This window comes from Alosa pseudoharengus, unplaced genomic scaffold, assembly GCF_046254945.1.
Source record: "Alosa pseudoharengus isolate Yale_2024_CS ecotype anadromous, Long Island Sound unplaced genomic scaffold, YU_APseudo_1.1 YU_APseudo_1.1_scf_27, whole genome shotgun sequence".
Taxonomy (NCBI): domain Eukaryota; kingdom Metazoa; phylum Chordata; class Actinopteri; order Clupeiformes; family Clupeidae; genus Alosa; species Alosa pseudoharengus.
In genome coordinates, this window is record NW_027468704.1 from 1223935 (window position 1) to 1240360 (window position 16426).

The 16426-nt window shown below is 36.8% G+C and overlaps 1 long non-coding RNA gene across 1 annotated transcript; it reads left to right on the forward strand.

Annotated features, from left to right (window-relative positions):
• Positions 1-5497: 5497 nt before the first annotated feature.
• Positions 5498-8769, forward strand: LOC143099288 (uncharacterized). Its single transcript, XR_012981469.1, has 3 exons — positions 5498-7141; positions 7271-7373; positions 8268-8769. It is a non-coding gene; the product is annotated as an uncharacterized LOC143099288 (long non-coding RNA).
• The last annotated feature ends 7657 nt before the right edge of the window (positions 8770-16426 follow it).

A 16426-nucleotide genomic window follows, 5' to 3' on the forward strand; every position in this document is an offset into this window, starting at 1 on the left:
GGCCCTATTAAGACTACACATCCTGTTCAACTGCTTCCTCTGCCAAAAACTGTTTCAAAATAAAAGTCCTCACTACAATACTTCACTGTTAAACAATTTAACCCTTTAAACTACTGAACTTTTTAACTGTTCAGCCATTGTAACTGTTACTTGTCATCAACTATGACTCCTACCCACTGTAGCTAGTTAGCTAAGTTAGCTAAGTAACTTGGTTAGCATAGCTAGCATGTTAGCATGCTAGTTAGCATGCTAGTTAGCATTTTTAGCAAAACTGCTAAAAATGATTAGCTAAGTTAGCTAAGTCACATGGTTAGCATAGTTAGCATGCTAGCATGTTAGCATGCTAGTTAGCATTTTTAGCAAAACTACTAAAAATGATTAGCTAAGTTAGCTAAGTCACATGGTTAGCATAGTTAGCATGCTAACATGTTAGCATGCTAGTTAGCATTTTTAGCAAAACTAATAAAAATGATTAGCTATGTTAGCTAAGTAATATGGTTAGCATAGTTAGCATGCTAGCATGTTATCATGCTAGTTAGCATTTTTTACAAAACTGCTAAAAATGATTAACTAAGTTAGCTAAGTCACATGGTTAGCATAGTTAGCATGTTAGCATGCTAGTTAGCATTTTTAGCAAAACTGCTAAAAATGATTAGCTAAGTTAGCTAAGTCACATGGTTAGCATAGTTAGCATGCTAGCATGTTAGCATGCTAGTTAGCATTTTTAGCAAAACTGCTAAAAATGATTAGCTAAGTTAGCTAAGTCACATGGTTAGCATAGTTAGCATGCTAGCATGTTAGCATGCTAGTTAGCATTTTTAACAAAACTGCTAAAAATGATTAGCTAAGTTAGCTAAGTCACATGGTTAGCATAGTTAGCATGCTAACATGTTAGCATGCTAGTTAACATTTTTAGCAAAACTGCTAAAAATGATCAGCTAAGTTAGCTAAGTCACATGGTTAGCATAGTTAGCATGCTAACATGCTAGTTAGCATTTTTAGCAAAACTGTTAAAAATGATTAGCTAAGTTAGCTAAGTAACATGGTTAACATGTTAACATTGCTAACATGCTAGTTAGCATAACTACTAAAAATGAAAACATTAGCTAAGTTAACTAAGTTAAGTATTATCCACCTATTTAACCGTTCAATCATTCCAACTATATTAAACCTTATCTACCAAGCAAATCATTTAACCATATAAACTATCCACCTATTTAACTGTTCAGTCACTCCAACTATATTAAACCTCATCTACCTAGCAACCAATATAGTTTGTTTTTACTCTGTATGATATTTTACATCATATTTTTTGCATTTTCATGCACTGTATTTCCTTCAGGAAATGCTTTTCTAGTTATTATTATTATTATTATTCTTCTTCTAACGCAGCTAATGCAGCTTCAACCGTTTAACGTAGAAACTTCATTCAAACTATGTTACGTAGGTCTTACTTAGGACATGTGAGCTTTGTATTTTTCAACTTTGTAACTTTTATACTTTTTAAACTATTAATTAAAAACTAATCAAAATTTCCCCATTGACTTAACATTATGATTATGACATCACAATACGGCCGTTAAGCAATTAGAATCCTATGGCAGGTGTTCGGGCCAGCTGCATCAACTGCCAGTCTCAGGCTTTAAGCATACAAACTGGCCCTATTAAGACTACACATCCTGTCCAACTGCTTCCTCTGCCAAAAACTGTTTCAAAATAAAAGTCCTCACTACAATATTTCACTGTTAAACAATTTAACCCTTTAAACTACTGAACTTTTTAACTGTTCAGCCATTGTAACTGTTACTTGTCATCAACTATGACTCCTACCCACTGTAGCTAGTTAGCATGGTTAGCGTAGTTAGCATGCTAGCATGTTAGCATGTTAGCATGCTAGTTAGCATTTTTTACAAAACTGCTAAAAATGATTAGCTAAGTTAGCTAAGTCACATGGTTAGCATAGTTAGCATGCTAGCATGTTAGCATGCTAGTTAGCATTTTTTACAAAACTGCTAAAAATGATTAGCTAAGTTAGCTAAGTCACATGGTTAGCATAGTTAGCATGCTAGCATGTTAGCATGCTAGTTAGCATTTTTTACAAAACTGCTAAAAATGATTAGCTAAGTTAGCTAAGTCACATGGTTAGCATAGTTAGCATGCTAGTTAGCATAGTTAGCAAAACTGCTAAAAATGATTAGCTAGATTAGCTAAGTCACATGGTTAACATAGTTAGCATGTTAGCATTGCTAACTACTAAAAATGCATTAGCTAAGTTAACTAAGTTAAGTATTGTCCACCTATTTAACCGTTCAATCATTCCAACTTTATTAAACCTTATCTTCCAAGCAAATCATTTAACCATATAAACTATCCACCTATTTAACTGTTCAGTCACTCCAACTATATTAAACCTCATCTACCTAGCAACCAATATAGTTTGTTTTTACTCTGTATGATATTTTACATCATATTTTTTGCATTTTCATGCACTGTATTTCCTTCAGGAAATGCTTTTCTAGTTATACTTCTTCTTCTAACGCGTTTAATGCAGCTTCAACCGTTTAACGTAGAAACTTCATTCAAACTTTGTTACGTAGGTCTTACTTGTGTCATAGGGGCTATGTATTTTTCAACTTTGTAACTTTTATACTTTTTAAACTATTAATTATTAACTTTTAAAAAATCCCCATTGACTTAACATTGCCCTTTATGACATCATCGCAATTAGAATCTTGTGGCAGGTGGCCAGGCCAGCTGGCCCAACTGCCATTCTCAGGCTTTAAGCATACAAACTGGCCCTATTAAGACTACACACCCTATTCAACTGCTTCCTCTGCCAAAAACTGTTTCAAAATAAAAGTCCTCACTACAATATTTCACTGTTAAACAATTTAACCCTTTAAACTGCTGAACTTTTTAACTGTTCAGCCATTGTAACTGTTACTTGTCATCAACTATGACTCCTACCCACTGTAGCTAGTTAGCATGGTTAACATAGTTAGCATGTTAGCATGCTAACATGTTAGCATGCTAGTTAGCATTTTTTGCAAAACTGCTAAAAATGATTAGCTAAGTTAGCTAAGTCACATGGTTAGCATAGTTAGCATGCTAGCATGTTAGCATGCTAGTTAGCATTTTTTGCAAAACTGCTAAAAATGATTAGCTAAGTTAGCTAAGTCACATGGTTAGCATAGTTAGCATGCTAGCATGTTAGCATGCTAGTTAGCATTTTTTGCAAAATTGCTAAAAATGATTAGCTAGGTTAGCTAAGTCACATGGTTAGCATAGTTAGCATGCTAACATGTTATCATGCTAGTTAGCATTTTTTGCAAAACTACTAAAAATGATTAGCTAAGTTAGCTAAGTCACATGGTTAGCATAGTTAGCATGCTAGCATGTTAGCATGCTAGTTAGCATTTTTAGCAAAACTGTTAAAAATGATTAGCTAAGTTAGCTAAGTCACATGGTTAGCATAGTTAGCATGCTAACATGTTAGCATGCTAGTTAGCATTTTTAGCAAAACTACTAAAAATTATTAGCTAAGTAAGCTAAGTAACATGGTTAACATAGTTAGCATGTTAGCATTGCTAACATGCTAGTTAGCATAACTACTAAAAATGAAAACATTAGCTAAGTTAACTAAGTTAAGTATTATCCACCTATTTAACCGTTCTATCATTCCAACTATATTAAACCTTATGTACCAAGCAAATCATTTAACCATATAAACTATCCACCTATTTAACTGTTCAGTCACTCCAACTATATTAAACCTCATCTACCTAGCAACCAATATAGTTTGTTTTTATTCTGTATGATATTTTACATCATATTTTTTGCATTTTCATGCACTGTATTTCCTTCAGGAAATGCTTTTCTAGTTACAGTGCATGAAAATGCACTGTACTGTTATTCCAAGGCATTTTATTATTACAGTGCATGAAAATGCACTGTACTGTTATTCCAAGGCATTTTATTATTACAGTGCATGAAAATGCACTGTACTGTTATTCCAAGGCATTTTATTATTATTATTATTATTATTCTTCTTCTAACGCAGCTAATGCAGCTTCAACCGTTTAACGTAGAAACTTCATTCAAACTATGTTACGTAGGTCTTACTTAGGACATGTGAGCTTTGTATTTTTCAACTTTGTAACTTTTATACTTTTTAAACTATTAATTAAAAACTAATCAAAATTTCCCCATTGACTTAACATTATGATTATGACATCACAATACGGCCGTTAAGCAATTAGAATCCTATGGCAGGTGTTCGGGCCAGCTGCATCAACTGCCAGTCTCAGGCTTTAAGCATACAAACTGGCCCTATTAAGACTACACATCCTGTCCAACTGCTTCCTCTGCCAAAAACTGTTTCAAAATAAAAGTCCTCACTACAATATTTCACTGTTAAACAATTTAACCCTTTAAACTACTGAACTTTTTAACTGTTCAGCCATTGTAACTGTTACTTGTCATCAACTATGACTCCTACCCACTGTAGCTAGTTAGCATGGTTAGCGTAGTTAGCATGCTAGCATGTTAGCATGTTAGCATGCTAGTTAGCATTTTTTACAAAACTGCTAAAAATGATTAGCTAAGTTAGCTAAGTCACATGGTTAGCATAGTTAGCATGCTAGCATGTTAGCATGCTAGTTAGCATTTTTTACAAAACTGCTAAAAATGATTAGCTAAGTTAGCTAAGTCACATGGTTAGCATAGTTAGCATGCTAGCATGTTAGCATGCTAGTTAGCATTTTTTACAAAACTGCTAAAAATGATTAGCTAAGTTAGCTAAGTCACATGGTTAGCATAGTTAGCATGCTAGTTAGCATAGTTAGCAAAACTGCTAAAAATGATTAGCTAGATTAGCTAAGTCACATGGTTAACATAGTTAGCATGTTAGCATTGCTAACTACTAAAAATGCATTAGCTAAGTTAACTAAGTTAAGTATTGTCCACCTATTTAACCGTTCAATCATTCCAACTTTATTAAACCTTATCTTCCAAGCAAATCATTTAACCATATAAACTATCCACCTATTTAACTGTTCAGTCACTCCAACTATATTAAACCTCATCTACCTAGCAACCAATATAGTTTGTTTTTACTCTGTATGATATTTTACATCATATTTTTTGCATTTTCATGCACTGTATTTCCTTCAGGAAATGCTTTTCTAGTTATACTTCTTCTTCTAACGCGTTTAATGCAGCTTCAACCGTTTAACGTAGAAACTTCATTCAAACTTTGTTACGTAGGTCTTACTTGTGTCATAGGGGCTATGTATTTTTCAACTTTGTAACTTTTATACTTTTTAAACTATTAATTATTAACTTTTAAAAAATCCCCATTGACTTAACATTGCCCTTTATGACATCATCGCAATTAGAATCTTGTGGCAGGTGGCCAGGCCAGCTGGCCCAACTGCCATTCTCAGGCTTTAAGCATACAAACTGGCCCTATAGACCTTTATCTCGACACAATAGAACGTCGGAAGTACCAGTGAAGCAGTGTGCCGCCCTTTCCGGTAGAGTCAAACTAACTAACAAACTAAGGGACACCAGGCAACGTTTTCGTGTTAATTACTCATCTTCGTAAGTCGGTATGGTTAAATGACTCGTTACAGGGCGAATGAAGACTCTCTCGCCCGCCCCTACTGCCTGTAGGAAGAATATCCCGCTTGCAAGTTCAGTGTATTGTACCCGCCGACCGAAGCAGGATCAGTTTACAGCACAGAGGCAGGCTAACGAAACGCTAGAGATTGTTGCAAACGTGTGTATAATGGCAGAGCCGGCGAAGAAGCAGCGAAAACCCTTGACGGAAATGCAAAGAAAAGGAAAAGAGCTTCAGACCGAGCGAGAGGGAGTTTCGTAGAGAAAAAGCATCAGGCTTGCCTGGTGTCCCTTTAATTATGGCGAGTGTTCACCTGTGGTCTACCTCACTGAAAAGTTTGCCGAAATTTGGGCAAGAAGACGTCGTGCGACTTGTGAATGAACATTCACAAGTGAAAACGTCAAAGTTGAATAAAGGCTATAAGTTGTTTTTTGAACAATACATCATCAATTATAAAGGTAAGTGAGTTTCATCAGCTGACGTTAATGTCAATGTTAATTAGCATGCTAGCTTAACTTAACGCATTACGTTAACTAAGTTGTCGATACATTCAGTATTTTAACAGTTTGTCTGTGATGTACTTTGGCTGTAGTTAAGAAGCATTAGAATAACGTTAAGTCAAGACTTATTATGTTCAATAAACTGTGATAATCTTCCCCTTCACTACAGTGTCAGATTTAGTCAATGAGGAGGTGGTAGTACAAGCGAACTGCTACCGGTCTATGAGAAAGAGCGAGGAACCGCATACACTTCAGGTTACAGTGTTTAGGAAGTTAAGGCTTGAGTCCGAAATCATACCCTGGTCACTATTAACTACATCAACAAGCTTTGCTATAACGTTACTCTCTGGGCTACATCATTTGACCAGTGGTCTTCATGGGCATTGGGCACTGATGGATTTTAGTAGATTTCTAATGTCCCAGACAACTATGCATTTTCAAAATATCACATAGGCTAAAGAGTAGCCTAGTAGTGACTAGGATGTGGTCTCGGACCTACATAAGTTCAAGTTCATTTGTTTATCTGTTGTTGCAGATGTTTTCAGTTTTTGTGTTCAGTAAATGCTGAAATCTTCTGTCAGTGGTGTAAATGTCTGGCTTCAAGAAGTAAACATGCTGTATCTGTTATAACCATTAACATATTCATAATTAGCACAACTTTTTGGCCAGGTTAATTTATGTCTAGGTTTAATGTAGACTTAGCTAAATAACACCTCATGGGTATAAGAAATACATAGAAGGACGTTTTCTTTTTTAAAGCTGGACTTTTCTACCTCTGCTTATTTTGTAAACTTCCTCTAAAGTGCTTGTCCTCCTTTTATAGGTGGCACTACATGCTGTTGGGACACCGGTGGTATTGAGAGGCTTCTCCTGTTCATGTGTTGCTGGCCAGGCTTTATGTAACCATGTGGTTGCACTGCTTTTTCAAACTGCCCATTACAGCACCATGGGGTTCAAAACTGTGCCACCACCACTTTCATGCACTAGTATGCTTCAGACCTGGCACAGACCCAGAACACAGGTATTATGACTGCAACAGGTTTTGCTGCCTTCTGAAAATGTATACTTACATTGTGACTTGCATATGTTTTTGTCATCACTTTTAAACTTACAACTGTATATTATTTGTGTAAAAATCAATGTGATCTAGGGGATTTGTCCAGAGCCTACCGATGAACTTGTGGTGCGAAAGCCAAAGCCAAGGGCACCAGGACGAAGCAGTGTGAAATCTACACTTTATCCAGCTTACCCAGGTATGCGTTAGTACAGTGATCCTCACTATTTTTTTCACGAGCCACATATGACAGCCAATACATTTTCATTTAAGACCAGATTTACTTTAATACTGGGATGAGCGGAAGCTGGCATGCATGTCCTTGACTTTCTTCATGCTGTATTTTTAGTATTAGTAGTAGCAGGTTTGACAATACCCCCTTTAGGAAGCACCATTAAGGCTTAATAACTTCCTTTCACCTTCATTACTGTATTTGGGTGAAGGGGGAAGTATAATTCAGATGTTTGCGTTTTTGTAGTGCAGTATCGTATGTATATTAAGCACATTTGAAAAAAATAATTGACTGTTACCACATACAGTGGGTCCCATTTAGAAGTGGCCACTTCATTCGCGCTTTACGTGATCTATGCAGCTGCGTGAAATGTATTACAACTTATCACCACAAGGTGGCAGTTTAAGTCCGCTGTAGCATTTGTAAACGGGGCAGTGGATTGCATTCAAAGGCATTGCAGTGGCAGTGAGATACTGTAAGCAGAACGAAACTAAAGATCACCTCGTTGAAGTCATACAGTAGACTAGGCTAAATCCGAGCCTAGTTTTGTTTTCTCAAGTTGGGGCCAGAGATGATGGCCTTTGGCAAACAGTTTATGCCTACTCAAAATGAGTAAAACCAAATTTGGCGAAATCTCGCCAAAGCTACCATGCGAGCCACCAATTATAGCCTGACGAGCCGCGCAATGAGTAACACTGCATTAGTGGAATTGTTAGTGATTATCACCATAGCTGTGGTTCAGTTTCACTACCAATTATTCAAGTTGAAAGACATCAAATTGTTACAGATAATAGCAAAGTACCATATGTCCTACACAGTGACTAGTCAGTAATGACGTTTCTCTGATATGTGTGCTTTTAGGACCCCTTCCTGATCCAGCAGTCCTGTCAATTGGAGAACAGTTACGAGAGATCCAACCACAGCCGGGAATTTGTAAGATCTTATGTGGCCTCTCCTGCATGACATTTGTGGACTCTAAATTTGGGCCAGTCCCTAAAGGTTCAGTTCTATCTTATCAGTGCCCACCAGTACAAACAAATGAAGTGATTAAGCATCCCGATGCTCCTTTATTTCCACAACTTCCATTGATTAGCTCTAAATTAGAACGCCATCTGCAATTTGTTCCCACTTATGAACAGTTTTATCATCTAGAGAGTTTAGAGGTCACTCGTGAATTGGCATGTGTCATTGAGGAGAAAACAAGGGGGCAGTCACAAAGTCCTCTGTGGAAGGAAGTTCGGCAGCCCCGCTTAACGGCAAGCAGATTTGGGGAAGCATGCAGTGTGAAAGGGGAGGCATCCAGTCAGGCTTTAGCAATCAGGATTCTGAGGGGGGTACGGCAAACACTGCACATGAAGAGGGGCATTGACCTTGAGCCAGAGGTGTTGTTACAGTACAGTGACCAATGCAATGTTAATGTGTATTCCTCTGGTTTTGTTTTACACACTGATGCGCCATATCTTGGTGCCAGCCCTGATGCCAAGGTGTATGACCCAGCAGCAAATCCCCCTTTTGGGCTAGCTGAAGTCAAATGCCCAAATGTTGACAGTGTCACAGATGTTGCACATCTTAGATTCATTGGTGGTCAGGCTAAACTGAGAAGAAATCACAAATACTTCTGGCAAGTCCAGGGTCAGCTAGCCATAACTGGCTTGTCATGGTGCGATTTCATTACATCCACAAAAACTGACCTCACAGTGGAGCGAATTTGGCTTGATGAGACACTGATCATGGAGATGAAGAATAAACTTGACCTGTTGTTTTTCAACACATACATGGAAACCTATCTGAAAATGAAAGCCACATAGAGTTCCCCCCCCCTCCCTCCCCACCCACTCACCCCCTCCCTAGACATAGGCACATCAAGACACTCCGCTGTTTAAAGTATTTATTATATCTGTTTTATTTTTTATTATAAGGGACATGTTCACCATGAACATGCTGGTGGTTTCCCAACTCCCACCCCCAAACAGGGGAACATGTTATTATATCTAAAAATACACAATATTATATCATTTCAATTTTACAATAATATAGTATAATAATATAGTATAGAATTATTATATAGTATAATAATAATTTACAATAGTATGATATTCACAATGTTAAAATGTACAATATTCTATAATAATAATACTATTTACAATATTGTATTCTAATATAAGTGTCATATAGTATACATATTCATATGGTAATATGCATTATTAATAATTAATATAGAGAATTATACTAGTATAATAAGATTTAATCTATTCTATGTCTATAATTGTATGTAATAACACATATAACATTTAATTGTATTTATATTTAATTGTATGTATAAATTGTATTATATTCTGTGTTTTTATAAAATGTAATGCATAAACTATAAAATAAACACATGTGTAAAATATATTCTCTGGGCATTCATCATTCTTAACTATAAGGCTAAGGCTTTTCACACTGGTACATCACCTTTCACATCCAGAGGGCCTCGGAAGTTGGACAGTAAGCAGCAGATTGTCCACAGCTGATTGACAGAACCTGAAAGGGTCAGAGGGATGGCGGTGTCCCAGATGTGATATTCCTTTACTCGCCTGATAGCCCTCTCAACCAGGATTCTGAGCCGAGCAATGCTTTGTGTTTTCTCAGTGTCGTCTTTGCTGAAGCAGGTACCTCTTTTGAATGGTGGAATAATAAGACTCGCTCCGACATCAGACAGCATCTGATCAATGACAAAGCCTTTATCAGCCATGCATGCGTCTCCAGGTTCCAGCTGCTTGAGGATTCCAGATTGTCTGGTTATTTCTCTGTCAGATATTGATCCTGTATAAAGCTTTGAAATGAATGTGATAACACCACACGGGGCAACACCAATGAGACCTTTGAAAGTGGTGTGGTTCTTGTAGGAGGAAAATGTCTCAGACTGCAGTGTAAGTGATGATGGTGATTCACATCTGATCTCTGTACAGTCCAGAATGACTCTGACATTTGCACAGTACTGTCTGAACTTTGCTGGCATTGTAGCTTGTACTTGTTCTCTTGACATCCAGGTTGGTAAAGACCCCAAGACAAGGTATAAGTAGTTGGTCCAAGTGATGAGAACCCTGCTGACTGTTGTAGTGCTGATGCCAAACATGTCAGCTAACACCTTCTCTTTCAGACCGACTGCAACACGACAGCAGAACAAAAACAGCTCATCCATCAGAGCCAGTTTTCGGTTTGGACTTGGTTTTTCTAATGTGGTGACATCACTAGCCCTTTGTGCTCTACTCCAGTACACCAATCTGGATGCTGAAGGGGCAACTGACTCCCAAAACAGCAAAAACACTCTCTCTGATGAAAAGCGAGTATAGAAGCGAAACTCGTAGTCAGTCGCACAGTACCTGTTGATGTGTAGTGTGTGCAGTGTAGGCCTACAGGATAGGTCACTCAGCTGACTCTCCAACTGTTGTACCTTAGCCTCCAGCTCCCTTATAGTGTTAGCCGCAGCAGCAGCATCCAGTTGAACAGCGTTGTCAGAAGTGTGACCCATGGGGAGTTCCTCCATAAGGGTAGTGCTAGGTCGGCGGACTTCTTCCTCAGCAGAACTTTCGCTAACGTTAGACGCACCCTCGGCCTCAAGACGTGCACTGAGCCGGTCGAAAACGGACTGCCGAGACACCCGATCTAACCCCCAGTTATTCCAAGCAAATCTCTGTGGTGTGGCACCAGGTTTCAGGCGTTTTCTGCCGCACTTGGATACAGGGATAAGCTCACTATCAAAATGTAAGCTGCAGACGTAAGTGCTTCCACGAAGTATGTTAAACGATGGGCCCTCGTCCCTTCTTATTAACCTCACCCATGTTTTCCGGAGGGTTTCGTCTTTTGGGAAATCATGAAAACTGAGGTAAGGTTGTCGTTGTTTTGAGGTAGAGCAGCCAGGTACACTACAATAACACCGGCGACAGGAGGCGGCCATGTTGCGTCTGATCACCTGATGTAAACAGGAAGCGACGGTACACTGCTACATTGATTCGAACGTTCGAAACCCGGAACTGTGACATAGGCGTATTAAGACTACACACCCTATTCAACTGCTTCCTCTGCCAAAAACTGTTTCAAAATAAAAGTCCTCACTACAATATTTCACTGTTAAACAATTTAACCCTTTAAACTGCTGAACTTTTTAACTGTTCAGCCATTGTAACTGTTACTTGTCATCAACTATGACTCCTACCCACTGTAGCTAGTTAGCTAAGTTAGCTAAGTAACTTGGTTAGCATAGTTAGCATGCTAGCATGTTAGCATGCTAGTTAGCATGCTAGTTAGCATTTTTTGCAAAACTGTTAAAAATGATTAGCTAAGTTAGCTAAGTCACATGGTTAGCATAGTTAGCATGCTAGCATGTTAGCATGCTAGTTAGCATTTTTTGCAAAACTGCTAAAAATGATTAGCTAAGTTAGCTAAGTCACATGGTTAGCATAGTTAGCATGCTAGCATGTTAGCATGCTAGTTAGCATTTTTAGTAAAACTGCAAAAAATGATTAGCTAAGTTAGCTAAGTCATATGGTTAGCATAGTTAGCATGCTAGCATGTTAGCATGCTAGTTAGCATTTTTTACAAAACTGCTAAAAATGATCGATCAGCTAAGTTAGCTAAGTCACATGGTTAGCATAGTTAGCATGCTAACATGTTAGCATAACTACTAAAAATGATTAGCGAAGTTAGCTAAGTCATATGGTTAGCATAGTTAACATTTTAACATTGTTAGCATGTTAGTTAGCATAGTAACTTGGTTAACATTATTATCTTTGTTAACATAGATAGCATAACTGCTAGCAAAAATTGGAGCCATTCCAACTGTTAGTTATCGTCAACTATCTGCCTAAATAATTTAACCATTTCAATTATCAACCTATTTAACTGTTCAGTCATTCCAACTATATTAAACCTTATCTACCAAGCAAATAATTTAACCATATGAACTCATCATATTTTTGCATTTTCATGCACTGTATTTCCTTCAGGAAATGCTTTTCTAGTTATACTTCTTCTTCTAACGCGTTTAATGCAGCTTCAACCGTTTAACGTAGAAACTTCATTCAAACTTTGTTACGTAGGTCTTACTTGTGTCATAGGGGCTATGTATTTTTCAACTTTGTAACTTTTATACTTTTTAAACTATTAATTATTAACTTTTAAAAAATCCCCATTGACTTAACATTGCCCTTTATGACATCATCGCAATTAGAATCTTGTGGCAGGTGGCCAGGCCAGCTGGCCCAACTGCCATTCTCAGGCTTTAAGCATACAAACTGGCCCTATTAAGACTACACACCCTATTCAACTGCTTCCTCTGCCAAAAACTGTTTCAAAATAAAAGTCCTCACTACAATATTTCACTGTTAAACAATTTAACCCTTTAAACTGCTGAACTTTTTAACTGTTCAGCCATTGTAACTGTTACTTGTCATCAACTATGACTCCTACCCAAGGGGGCAGGCGAATTCCCGGAAGTAGAAGAATCGACGTAGGCTGGAGGGACCACCTCTCTGCTAACTCCCATAGAAGTCCATTCATTGTAAGATTTTTTTGAAATACCATAACTTCATATAACATATATCATGTGCCGATATTGTAGCTTCTGTGTAATCCACATAAACACTACAAAGGCTAAACAGACTCCACTAGCTCGTCCGTAACGTTGGTTACCCGTAAGAAGAACGGTTAGCTTGTTCGGTTGGAGGGAAGCTAGCTTTGACGTAATCTCTCTTTCGCGCCGTAGGGAGATAACCGTATTGTTTGGATAAGAAGCTCAGTCCACCTTGCCTATGACGGTAACTCATAAGCAAAACCTAGCATACACGACCGTATGTTAAGGTAAAGCATTACACAGAGGGAACCTAATAATAATAAAAAAGTAAACCTAATTTTTAAAAAAAGGGCACTAATCATTTCAGAGGTTTTCGATGGATTGACCGTAGGTCGGAAAAGTGGAAAAAAGATTAGCTTCAAGGCTAAAACTTTGTTTTGTTTTAGCATGACTGTTTTTGAAGATGATCATGTAGGCTATGGTAGCTTCAACATTAACTCGACTTGGTGAGGATGATATTAATAATAATACATAAATAAATGTTTAACTTTGATGACTTTGAAGGCGAAGGAAGTGTAAGAATAATTTCTGTGTATCTATCATATGAGTTACAAGATTCAGTTCGATGGCTAACGTCACGAAGTTAAGTGTGAGTCTGCGCAGTACTGGGGGGACCAACTGAAAAATCGTTCTATTTGACTCAGTGCCCTCCCATTGAAAACGACGGAGTCTGTTCGTCCATTTCTTTTACTGTCTATCTAGTTAGCTAAGTTAGCTAAGTAACTTGGTTAGCATAGTTAGCATGCTAGCATGTTAGCATGCTAGTTAGCATGCTAGTTAGCATTTTTACAAAACTGCTAAAAATGATTAGCTAAGTTAGCTAAGTCACATGGTTAGCATAGTTAGCATGCTAGCATGTTAGCATGCTAGTTAGCATTTTTTATAAAATTGCTAAAAATGATTAGCTAAGTTAGCTAAGTCACATGGTTAGCATAGTTAGCATGCTAACATGTTAGCATGCTAGTTAGCATTTTTTATAAAACTGCTAAAAATGATTAGCTAAGTTAGCTAAGTCACATGGTTAGCATAGTTAGCATGCTAGCATGCTAGTTAGCATTTTTTGCAAAACTGCTAAAAATGATTAGCTAAGTTAGCTAAGTCACATGGTTAGCATAGTTAGCATGCTAGCATGTTAGCATGCTAGTTACCATTTTTAGCAAAACTGTTAAAAATGATTAGTTAAGTTAGCTAAGTAAAATGGTTAGCATAGTTAGCATGCTAGCATGTTAGCATGCTAATTAGCATAGTTAGCAAAACTGCTAAAAATGATTAGCTAGATTAGCTAAGTCACATGGTTAACATAGTTAGCATGTTAGCATTGCTAACTACTAAAAATGCATTAGCTAAGTTAACTAAGTTAAGTATTGTCCACCTATTTAACCGTTCAATCATTCCAACTATATTAAACCTTATCTTCCAAGCAAATCATTTAACCATATAAACTATCCACCTATTTAACTGTTCAGTCACTCCAACTATATTAAACCTCATCTACCTAGCAACTAATATAGTTTGTTTTTACTCTGTATGATATTTTACATCATATTTTTTGCATTTTCATGCACTGTATTTCCTTCAGGAAATGCTTTTCTAGTTATTATTATTATTATTCTTCTTCTAACGCAGCTAATGCAGCTTCAACCGTTTAACGTAGAAACTTCATTTAAACTATGTTACGTAGGTCTTACTTAGGACATGTGAGCTTTGTATTTTTCAACTTTGTAACTTTTATACTTTTTAAACTATTAATTAAAAACTAATCAAAATTTCCCCATTGACTTAACATTATGATTATGACATCACAATACGGCCGTTAAGCAATTAGAATCCTATGGCAGGTGTTCGGGCCAGCTGCATCAACTGCCAGTCTCAGGCTTTAAGCATACAAACTGGCCCTATTAAGACTACACATCCTGTTCAACTGCTTCCTCTGCCAAAAACTGTTTCAAAATAAAAGTCCTCACTACAATATTTCACTGTTAAACAATTTAACCCTTTAAACTACTGAACTTTTTAACTGTTCAGCCATTGTAACTGTTACTTGTCATCAACTATGACTCCTACCCACTGTAGCTAGTTAGCATGGTTAGCATATTAGCATGCTAACATGTTAGCATGCTAGTTAGCATTTTTAGCAAAACTGCTAAAAATGATTAGCTAAGTTAGCTAAGTCACATGGTTAGCATAGTTAGCATGCTAGCATGTTAGCATGCTAGTTAGCATTTTTTACAAAACTGCTAAAAATGATTAGCTAAGTTAGCTAAGTCACATGGTTAGCATAGTTAGCATGCTAACATGTTAGCATGCTAGTTAGCATTTTTTATAAAACTGCTAAAAATGATTAGCTAAGTTAGCTAAGTCACATGGTTAGCATAGTTAGCATGCTAGCATGTTAGCATGCTAGTTAGCATTTTTTAGCAAAACTGCTAAAAATGATTAGCTAAGTTAGCTAAGTAACGTGGTTAGCATTGTTAGGATGCTAACATGTTAGCATGCTAGTTAGCATTTTTAACAAAACTGCTAAAAATGATTAGCTAAGTTACGTGGTTAGCATAGTTAGCATGCTAACATGTTAGCATGCTAGTTAGCATTTTTAACAAAACTGCTAAAAATGATTAGCTAAGTTAGCTAAGTAACGTGGTTAGCATAGTTAGCATGTTAACATGCTAATTAGCATAGTTATCATAACTAATAAAAATGATTAACTAGGTTAGATAAGTCATATGGTTAGCATAGTTAACATTTTAACATTGTTAGCATGCTAGTTAGCATAACTACTAAAAATGAAAACATTAGCTAAGTTAACTAAGTTATGTATTATCCACCTATTTAACTGTTCAATCATTCCAACTATATTAAACCTTATCTACCATGCAAATCATTTAACCATATAAACTATCCACCTATTTAACTGTTCAGTCACTCCAACTATATTAAACCTCATCTACCTAGCAACCAATATAGTTTGTTTTTACTCTGTATGATATTTTACATCATATTTTTTGCATTTTCATGCACTGTATTTCCTTCAGGAAATGCTTTTCTAGTTATTACAGTGCATGAAAATGCACTGTACTGTTATTCCAAGGCATTTTATTATTATTATTCTTCTTCTAACGCACTTAATGCAGCTTCAACCGTTTAACGTAGAAACTTCATTCAAACTATGTTACGTAGGTCTTAATTAGGACATGTGAGCTTTGTATTTTTCAACTTTGTAACTTTTATACTTTTAAACTATTAATTAAAAACTAATCAAAATTTCCCCATTGACTTAACATTATGATTATGACATCACAATACGGCCGTTAAGCAATTAGAATCCTATGGCAGGTGTTCGGGCCACCTGTTTCAACTGCCAGTCTCAGGCTTTAAGCATACAAACTGGCCCTATTAAGACTACACA